Source organism: Panthera tigris, chromosome A2 (assembly GCF_018350195.1).
Source record: "Panthera tigris isolate Pti1 chromosome A2, P.tigris_Pti1_mat1.1, whole genome shotgun sequence".
Lineage (NCBI taxonomy): Eukaryota > Metazoa > Chordata > Mammalia > Carnivora > Felidae > Panthera > Panthera tigris.
In genome coordinates this window covers 32,592,110-32,603,049 of record NC_056661.1, presented here as the reverse complement: position 1 = coordinate 32,603,049, position 10,940 = coordinate 32,592,110, and the positions used below count along the sequence as shown (strand labels likewise).

The following is a 10,940-nucleotide window of genomic DNA, read 5'->3' as shown; positions in this document are numbered from 1 at the left end:
TTATCATTTAATAGTTAATTACTAATGTCTTGCAATAGAAGGATAAGATATCTAACCCGTCTTTTTCATGGCCTCGTAGTATGGTTTGACTTCCTTAACTGTTTCCTTGTGGTTGGATAGGCAGAATGTTTTCACCCCTTTGCAAGGATGCAGAGTGCAGGAGTTGAGGGTGGAAATGGAAGCAGAGGAGGCTTTGGAAAGCTCAGTCACTGGTGCAGAGAAAACGAATCCAAGCTCATCTTGGGTTATGACGGATGACACAAAGACTGGAATTCCTTGGCTATAGAGCTATGATTTTCGGTGGGGAGATCTCTGAATAATTGCTTATTAGCCCTAGACATATCCAGAAACTCATTCAGTTACTTATTTCCCATTCATTCAATCAACACAAACAGAGCATTACATCAGGCCCCCTCCCCACACTGGGAATACAAGATGGGTAACATTTTGTTCTTTACCTCAAGGGGCTTATTATCATAAAAGGGCGGAAAGAGATATCCAAATAGCTACCCCGATGTTTACTGAGCCCTTATACTGTTCTGGGTGCTCTTTTAAGTGAATTTCCTCAGTTAATGTTCAACACCACCTGATGAAGTCACTTTTATAATCCCCTTCTGCAGGGGAGGAGACTGAGGCCCCGAGAGCTTACGTTGTTCAAGGTTAAAAAACCAGTGAGGGACAGAACCAGGAAATCAAGCTGAGGCAGTTTGGCTCCAGGGTCCAAGCTTGTAACCCCTGTATGCTGCTGCATTGATAAACATGTCAAAGGACAGTAGATACCATAATAGGATTCATAAAAGAGGAAGTGGTGAGCTTTAATGTGGGAAGGAAATAAGTAGGAAACATTTCAGGAAATGCTTTGGAGCTCAGAAAAACTATTTCAGTTTCTAAAGGAAAATACCATGAGAAGGGAGAATAGGTAGACGTGTGCTCTCCGTATCCCTAATGTTGTAAATCCTGTTTGTTGAGAATATTTTATTTCTGGGGTATCTGGGTGGCTCAGTCGGTTAAACATCTAACTCATGATTTCGGCCCAGGTCATGATCTCACAGTTTGCGAGTTCGAGCTCTGTATCAGGCTCCACACCGGCAGTGCAGACCCTGCTTGGGATCCTCTCTTCCTTTCTCTCTGCCCACTCCCCACAAATAATAAATAAATAAATAAATAAATACATAAATAACTTTAGAACATTTTATTTCCTCTCTACATCTGCTGTATCTATAGAAAGACTAATTGAGGTAGTCTTGTCGGTCTTGGATTGTGGGTGAATCTACTGATGCATCAATCCCTGGGACACTGGAGCCATCAGGCTGAGAAGGATGGGGCACCCGCAGTGGGAGAAAGGCCACGCTTGTGGCCCTTTGTCTAGGGGCGGATGAAAGTGTGTCACAAAGGAATGGGGGGTAATGTCACAAAGGCTTTCCTCCTAAGGGAGGCCCCTGAATCAAGAGCACACAAGATAAGACTCTGGAGAAAAATCTAGTTTTTTGTTAGGTCTGGGGAGACTGCTCAAGGAGTTCTGATCAGTAGATTTATCTGGAGAGGTATTCCAGAATGCCTAGTGTTAAATTCCACATTGCTTTAGGTCCTTGGCTGTCTGGAGGAGGATGCTGGTTAGAAGAAGAATCCCCTGAACTCATCAAGCAAAAAATAAGCACAGAAGTAGGTATGGACAATAGGGGACAGAAAATCACAAGTGAGGATTAAAAAGCAGACCATCCCTGGGGGGTTAAAAAAAATCCTTATATATTTCTATACATTTTTAACAGATTAGGTTCTGGTCTTTGTTCCGTGACCATCTGGATGGGTTTGTTTATACAAATATAAAAGCAGGAGCTGTAGAGATGTGAATTTCTCTGTTACAATGTCTTGGGCTGAAAGTAACACAAGATCCTTCCCCAAATGGACTTAAAGATTTTAAAAAGTTTGCTCAGGAAACAAAGTCTAGAGGTAGATGGACTGCAGGGTTAATTGATTCAGCACTCAAGGAATTTAGTTTTGTTAATCAGTGTAAGTAATGCCACACGCTATGTTTTAGTCTACGTGCGCTGTTGTAAGAAAATACCATAGACCGGGTGACTTGAAAACCGCAGACATTTATTTACAATTCTGGAGATTCAAGATCAGGGTGCCCGTATGGTCAGGTTAGGTTGAGGACCTTCTTCTGGGTTGCACACTACTGAACTCCTTGGATTCTCACATGGTGGAAAGAGAGAGGGCTAGCTCTCTGGTCTCTTATAGGGCACCAATCCCATTCATGAGGGCTCTACCCTCATGACCTAATCACCACACCAAGGCCCCACCATCAAATACCATAAGTTTGTGTATTAGATTTCAACACATGAATTGGGGAACGATACAGTCAGTCTACAACATGCTTTAACAAACTAGTCCCGAGATCTCCATGGCTTAACACAGTACAATACTACTACTCATTTGTGTAAGTACTCGATGAAAATAGATACTTTTATCACATCCAAGGACCTTGGCTTCATCTATGCTCTAGCTCTACCATCTTGAAGGCTTCAGAAGCACCCTAGCAAGACCCAACCTGCAGATGGAGAAAGAGAAGGAATATGGAGGAACAAGGAGGACATTTTAGAGTCCAGGTCTAGAAGCTACAACTGTCATAGTCTATGGATCAGGACTCAATTCTTTTGGTACTAACTTTGCGGGAGGCTATTCAGTGTGATTTGCTATATGATCGGGAGGAAAAGGAAATGGGTTTGGTGAACTTACTATGTTATTTCTATCTCATTGGTTCTTTCCATTTGTCTGCGGCCATTCTCAAAGTCACTTTCCTCCTCCTTCTGGTGGCAAGATGCCTGTAACAGTTTTAGGTGTCATATCAAACCATCATGGCTGAGGGAAGAAAAGAGACAATCTCTTTTTTGGGCTATCTCCTATGAATGAGGACACTTTTCTTATGAGCCCCTCAGGAAACCTTCTCTCACCTGTCTCTTGGCCTGGATTGGGTCACCTGCCCCTACCTATGTTTGTCAATCTCTTCTTTGATAAGTCAAGCCTGTCCTCAGAGTTGGGGATAGGAGAGGTCCTCTGAAGCACGTGGTTGCTTGGATAGGTGAATCCCTAAAAATCTCAGGGTTCTGTTAGGATGCAATAGAGGGAAATGTCAATTATCCACGCATCAGTGTGGTGTATTCTGCAAACTTGGAAGGAACTAAATTGGTTTCTCTGGGCAATGAGTGTAGAGGGCACTAAGGAGGTGGACTGGTGATCTGACAAGAGTTCTCATCTGGTTGCTCTCTTCATCCCTTGTCTTCTAGCAAATTCTTCCTTGCCCTCAGGATACTTTTGTAGAAACAGGAAAAGGGCTGAATTTTTTCCTCTGAGTTGACAAACAGCGAAAGAGAATATGGAAGTGGAAGCTGGTGATCGAGGAGAAATGAGAAATGGCAGAAACCATTGGGAAGGCATCATAAACCTTGGTGTAAGACTGATCTGCCTTTCATTCATTCTCTGTTTTTTCTCTCTCTCTTCATCCTATCCATTCGTTTGTTTGTCCATCCCTGGTACTGGTTCATGTCCATGGTATATAAATGTTAACTCCCTGCCCTCAAGCAGCTCACAGACTGTGAGGGAGACATGCAAGTAGTCATAATATTGGGATCCAAGTATTCACAGGATGCTTGAAAGCAGCACAGAAGTGTACTCAGTCCAGATTGACAGACGACCCAGAAGGTTTCTGAAGGCTTAGTAGGAATAATGCACGTAGAATGGATAGACTGCAGGTGAAGAATGATACTGGATAAGGACCCTGGAGGCTCCAGTTTATGCAGAGTCCTGGGGTCAGGAAAGTGAAAGGTACCTTAGGAATACTTTGAGTAGTTAATCATGGGCAAAGTCAGAACAATGGCTGCTAAATGCTATGAAGCCTAACAAGGGGCTTGTTAAAATGCACTTAATGGAACCCATCACAGAGATTCTAACGAGTGAATCTGGGGTGAGATCCAGGAAGCCGGCATTTTAAAGAAAAGTCCCCAGGTAACTCTAAGGACAGGTCATTCTACAATCCACTATGAAACAAGGGTGTTGTGTGATGTGCTGGACGCTCGGGGAAAAAAAAAAAGCCATGGTCTGTTGCTACTCAAAATGTGGTCCTTGAAGTCCTGGAGTGTCGTCACCTGGAGCTTGTTAGAAATGCAGAATCCCAGACCTCACTTTAGACCTTCTGAATCAGAACGCACATTTTTTTTTAATTTTAATTTTTATTTTTTTTAAAATTTTTTTTAACGTTTATTTATTTTTGAGACAGGGAGAGACAGAGCATGAACGGGGGAGGGTCAGAGAGAGAGGGAGACACAGAATCTGAAACAGGCTCCAGGCTCTGAGCTGTCAGCACAGAGCCCGACGCGGGGCTCGAACTCACAGAGTGCGAGATCGTGACCTGAGCCGAAGTCGGACGCTTAACCGACTGAGCCACCCAGGCGCCCCAGAACGCACATTTTAACAAGACCCTTAAGCAGTCTGATGAACATTGCAATTATTAATGCACCTCTGTGGAATTGGGGGGGCAGGTGCTACAAGTAAGTGGTCTTGTCGTTACTGGTTAGTTGCTGTATCTACTAAGTGATCGCAAGCCACTGAAAAGGTGCGGTTTAGGGAGTGGTGTGGTCAGATTTGTTCTTTCAATTGGAGATACTAATCGAGTATTTCTGTTTTGCTCAACATTCTCCCTATATTTTCCCTTTCTCTCTGTTCCCGAAAGTAGCCGGGCCTTTGACTTTTCCTTCAGCCTAGGTTTTTACCTCCATGATTGAGAACCAGTGTTGCCTGAAGACAATGCTTTTCTTGCCTTTTTGAAAGCCTAAGCTTGTAAAAGATATGGGACTAAGGGTCCTAGCTTATAGAGCCGAGGGAGAGTGTTTGAGGTCAAGGATAGAGAATAAGGGAGTATTCCTAGGAATTTGGACGTACCTAAATGTGGTGAAGCTCACTGGGGACTGGGATGGGGCAGATCCATCCAATGCCCCATTCCTGGGTTGGGGAAGACTGATGTATACACAGCAAACCCAGAAAAGGACCATAAGCGGAAGGGGTCTAAAACGAGTCCAAGATGGCTATGTCCCCAGCAAAGCAGGGCAGCCATAGAGTCTCCTTGGAGCAGTGTGCCATAGACGCCCTAGCAGATAAATAGACACGTCACCCTCTTGCTTGGGGTTGGGTAAGACCTTGGGAACCGGGTGTTTCTGGGAGGGCAGAAACACCAATGATGACCGAGAATTTCCTGAATTCTTGAAAAGCTAAGCCCTGGGAGTTAGACGATTTAAGTGAATAAAAAACATAGAATTTCTTGTCATCTTGAGATGAGAGATGAGGTGCGACATTTAGAATGTTCCCCATAATGCTTCTTTTGTTGTGAATTTCAGGAGAGGCAAAAAATTATAGTGATGTGAACACAGTGGGGTTTTTTTCTTAGAATGAAAAAAAAATCACAACAAGTAACACATTTCAAAAAGCTGATAGATACCACAGACATCACACAAAATCCAGAAAAAGAGCATTATACTTTTATTAGTTAACTGCCTGACATATCTCCATAGTTGAAGAACTTTTCATATGATATTTTATCATATTTTTTTCATAGTTTATTTATTTATTTATTTTGAGAGAGAGGGAGAAAGAGGGAGAGAGCATGCAAACAGGGGAGGGACAGAGAGGTGGGGGGGGGGGAGAGAGAGAATACCGAGTAGGCTCCACGCTGTCAGTGCAGAGCCTGACGTGGGGCTCGACCTCATGAACCGTGAGGTCATGACTTCAGCCAAGATCAAGAGACAGACGTATACCTGACTGAGCCACTCAGGCACCCCTCATATTGTTTTTAAGGAGAGAATAGAAAGATATTAGAGATTCAATCTCTTCTCTAGCATATTTGATCAAAATTTGATTTTTACTATTTGTGGCTTATAACGGTTATTTTCACCTTCACACATAGCAAGATCATACATTGAAAAAATTGTTTTAAAAATTGTCAAATTTGGGAAAACCTCTATTTCTTCCATATTGTAAGCTATACAAATAGACAGTGTTTTGCATATGAGCCTCTGGCTGTATATGTTTCAATGTTTTTTTTTTTTTTCTTTTTAACATGTTTGTGGTGTCAGTTACTACAGGGCACATTCATACTGAGATATGGCCTCCGGCTCAGGACCTGCACATCACTACATGGAAATGACTATGAGCCACATAAACCCAAATTAAATCTGTCTCCAACTTTCACACAATTCCAGAGGTGCTCATGGCCATTCCAGTACTTCCAATAAAAGCAGAAGTGTGAAGGAAGCCACATGGAACGAGACAGAAACACAGGGTGCTCAATGGCAGAGTTTAGACTGTTGCCTCACCTTCTCAGTAAAGCGGAAACCTTCAAGAAGCCATCGGAGCTCTCTCCCTCTTTGACGTGGGAAGACTCAAGACAATGCATGCTGTAGTCATTGGCGCTGCCACGTTCCCATCATCCATCTGCCCTCTTTTCTCAGCTGTAAGTAACATTTCCAATAATGTTGGATGTGCTCCCCCCCCCTTTATCATTTTGTAGTTCTAGAACGACAGGATTGTAGGAATTCTAAACTTGCAGCAGTTTTCAGCCTTTCTGTTTTCCATCAGGCAGCGCTTTACTCTTGCTTGGTGGAATATCCAGGGCCTCCTTGCACATTTGAGTTTGGTATTATCTTTGAGTATCTCTCATATCTTCTACCGGGTGGTTACCTTGTCTCTCTGGTTCTTGGGTTAAGGATGACCAATACATGCATGCTTATCTGGGGCCAGCTCTATGGATGACATCACATACGTCATGCCTGCATTCATCTTACAACTACATATATGTGTAAAATGTCATCTCTTCCATGAATCCACTCTCTCGTTCTCTCCAAGAGCAAAGGGACTCGTGCTCTTCTGAATCTCCCTTCCTGTCGACCCATAGTAGCTGTTCTCAACCTTGGCTACGCATCAGAATCACCTGTGCGTTGTTTAAACCAATCACAAGCAGGCAGGAATTTACCCCCAGTACATGGAATCGGCATCTCGAGAGGTGGAACAGAGGTATCTGCATATTTTTAAAAAACTCTCCAAGTGATTCTGATGCACATTGATAGCTAAGTGCCACTGGTCCCTGTCTCTTGGGGGCTACTTATTCTTCCCCTCCTTATGAAGCCGTTTTCTGTGGATGTCACTCTTCTCTCCTGGATTTAAAACTCGGGATCTTATCAGTCTGTGGCCCCTTTCCTAATAGTTCCTCCACCCCAACACATGTACACAGTCTCTATCGGTGCCATATACAAAATAGGTAATGAAAAAAAAATAAGTAATGATTGTGTTGACAAATGTGAGTATTATCCTATGTTTAACAGTAATAAATACTGCAGCCAGAGAAAAACGTGCACGGTATCTGATAAAGGAAGTAAAATAATCTTAACATCCCAAATTTTTAATTAAGGAAAAAGTTGCAAACATCCAAGCCCTAAAAAGTTCATTGAAGAAGACTTCGATGAAATTTTAAGTTTAAGTAAAAAATAAATGCTTTTTGAAATTGCAGAAACCTTTCATGTTCTTTAACAACAGATCAGTAAATATAGGCCACTCAGAAAAGACAAAAAGCCCCATACATTCGGTGTCCCTTCCAAGAGAAATCCTGTCATTTCTATCCAGGGCAGGCTACTTGATGTATGAAGTACGTTCCAGTTTACTTCATGAGATAGTCAACCTGGCCTTTCAACTGGACCCAGCTGGAGATCTGCACGCGACTCCAAGATGAACAAAATGCACAAACGCCTTTCCAGCTCACTCTTATCTAAAATGCCACCAGGATTTATTCCTCTGGCTGAAAGCTCGGTGCCATGATCGAAATGCAAATCCTAGCTAAGAATGTCCTGCTTTGCTGCCCTGAGCACTTTTACTGTCTTGTTAAATTCTCCCAGAAGCCTGGGAAGAAAGGCTTTACAGATGAGGAGACTGACAGAGTGAAGTGTTGGATTTGAACTCAGACCATCTTGGGGTTTATGGGCTCTGCAGTCTACCAAGATTTTAGGAACTACTGTGATTCATCAAGCTTTTGCAGTCATTTCTCTGCGTGACCACGTTTGATCAGTTGCACGGCTGAGATTTAGTTTTGATGGGTGGAGGGAATTGCTGGGTCCAGAATTGGTGTGCTTGGGAAGGGGGGTGCCAAGGATCAAGAAAGGGGAGCCTCATAGTAGAGAGGTGAGAAAAGTTCTTAGTCTCTCCTGAAAAATGTCACAAAATGGACCTTCCCAGTCTCATCTTGTGACGGTCTCCTTCCTGCTTATTTGATTTTAACTCTGTGTTTATGTCTTTATTGATTTTCACCTTTCCCGTGTCTCCCATTGGAAATGATTCTCCTCTGCTTCCCCCCTAGTCTCCTAGCCTACTGCTATCAGGGTCCCCTTCTTCATGGAGAGTGAAAGTTCTTCAGGGAAACCTGTCCCTCCTGCTTAACTAGGCAAGACAAACCTATCACAATCACAACCTCTTAGAGCACTTTTGCTGGTCTGTCATGGAACCCTGATGGGGTTCTGTGTGAAACAATAGACCAGCAGGGGGCACACTTAAAACAAAAACAAATACTGCAAACAAAAAAACTGAAAACCAGGAATAAAAGATAAATGGAAAGGGGGCTTCTGGTTGTTCAAGACATGGGGAATGTCCACAGCCTTAGGCAAAGCTGAAACTCCTGGACTGGGTTAAAAAGAGCTCATCAGAAAGCAAAGTCTGGCCTAGGAGGGGATGAGTCAAGGGTGGAGAAGAAAAGCACATGGACTGGTTTTTTAGGCACCCCTACTATGTACTCAATCCCCAGACATCTATCATAGGCCAATGTGTCTATCTTGAGATGATCACGGAGGTGATGCTGGAGTTTACAAACCCAATGGAAATGGAACAATTCTCAGAACTGTCCCTGGAAGGGTGACGAGTACACTTCCAGAGGTTAGTTTATGCGGTCTCTTTGTGTGTCACCTTATCTCAGAGGTCAGCTTGGCTGCATCCTCTTTGCTTCAGTGATTTATAGAACATCCAAAGTTTTCTGGATCATTTTCCTACCAATATCTCGCCCAGAGAGCTGAGTAGTGGCTAATCAAGAGAAAAATGCCCAGGCCCAATTTTTGAGCTAGGAGTAAGGATTTGTGCGTTATTTGATATTAGGGTTCTGCCCTTACATTACTTATTCTTTGCAAGTAATCTTTTGCAAACCAGAAGCACTGACCATCAATTTTATGAGATACACTGCTCAGAAGTCTCCAGAGCATGGCACCATTTTTTTTTTTTTTTTTTAATTCTCTGATCTGTCTCATTGAGTTTAGTTTTAGGTTGTGATTGGAACTCCTAATTAATCTCTGCAAACATGGAGATGTGGAAAGGAACTCAGCAGAAAAGCAATTAAAGAGCTCTCTATGATTGTTTTTCCCATTAACCAAGTCTATTGAAATCACTAGGCCAGCTGTGGCAAGTCTATTTAATAACTTTCTTTTCATTTCCTGATTTCTTACTCAGTTTCTCCTGAACTCCTCATTCCTGGGCAGCCTGGATTATTGTTTGCTATTTCCGTCCATATGCTACTTTAAAATAATCACATGTGGATTTATGTTGAAGTCTGCCCCTTAGAACTGATTTCCTTGGCCAGCAGTTAGCAATGATGGAAACCAATGTAACAAAGGCCTGAGATAAATGATGAAGGGATATAAACAAGAAATGCATCTTCCCCTCCCCAGCATAATGTTCAATAAGGTGCTGGAATAATAAATTTTATTTTTAATTAAAAATAAATCTTTCCCCGAAAAGGCCCCTCATGTAGTGAGGCACAAGGGGGCAGTGTTACGTCAAATTACATTAAATTAAACTTCACGAAGATGTGATTCCTTGTGGAAACTTGGAGGGATTAGATTAATCATGATGTTGGAAATGAGAATCCCTTGCTAGTGGCCGAAAGAATGTGAATAATGCAAGAGGAAAGTTCAAAACCCATCTTCCAGTGCTCAGATCCATGGACCATGCTTCATGTTAGCCAATAGACAAATCTGAGAAGAGGTGAGAGATTAATCTTCAGCGACTGAGCCTTATCAGGGACTTTGCAGGCCATGACACTCTTGAATCCATTCTTAATGGCCTTTGGATTTTAAAAGTCATGACAATATTTATAATTTGGTATTGTTCTAGAGAGCTCTAGAGAGATGGTGCTAGGCCAAAGAAAAGGTAGGGGGTGGGCGGGGGGAGATAGTTGAGAAAAAAAACCTCATTATTGCAAAGGTTTTGTATCTCAGTGTTCTAGGGTCAGTGGACTTCAGGTCTTCCCTTAAGCATCTGGGCAGCTGAATGTGATTCAAGCTCCCAAGATGCATTAGTGTTTCAGGTTCTACAAGGTGCTAGCCAAGAGGTATGATTGGCCTTGAACCAAGTGGTCTTCCTTGTGTGGGCTTTGTCCCTATTTGCATGCCTCATATTCTTCTGGTATCTTCCTCCTTCCCTCTGGTTATCATGATTTTGTTTTCCCTCCACAGGATACTTCCATCTACTCCTTGATGATTCCTCAGAAAGTCTCTTCATCATCTTGTGCTTCATTTCTACACCTATAGAAATTGGTCAGAGTGAAACTATAATGTTTACACATGAAATAAAATGAGGTGAGTCTTTAGCATAATGACTGGCACATTTGTTTTTTAATAAATGGTAAATACTTGTATTATCACTCTGTTTCTTTCAGTCTGTGATATGAATGATATCACTTCTCTCATAATTTTAAGGTATTTTCAGCATCAAAATATCCTTATTTTTTTTAATGTTTAATTTTTTTTTTTGAGAGTATGAGAATGAGAGAGAGAAACACAGGAGGGGAGGGGCAGAGAGAGAAGGAGACACAGAATCTGAAGCAGTCTCCAGGCTCCAAGCTATCAGCACAGAGCCAGCAC

The 10,940-nt window shown here is 42.4% G+C and overlaps 1 long non-coding RNA gene across 2 annotated transcripts; it reads left to right on the top strand.

Moving 5' to 3' along the window:
• Positions 1–1,444: 1,444 nt before the first annotated feature.
• On the top strand, positions 1,445–10,649 carry LOC122236698. Of its 2 annotated transcripts, none has more exons than XR_006214897.1 (4): positions 1,445–1,662; positions 3,288–3,451; positions 6,126–6,502; positions 10,533–10,649. It is a non-coding gene; the product is annotated as an uncharacterized LOC122236698 (long non-coding RNA). The 2 variants fall into 2 exon arrangements; XR_006214896.1 differs by having other exon boundaries at positions 1,445–1,666.
• The last annotated feature ends 291 nt before the right edge of the window (positions 10,650–10,940 follow it).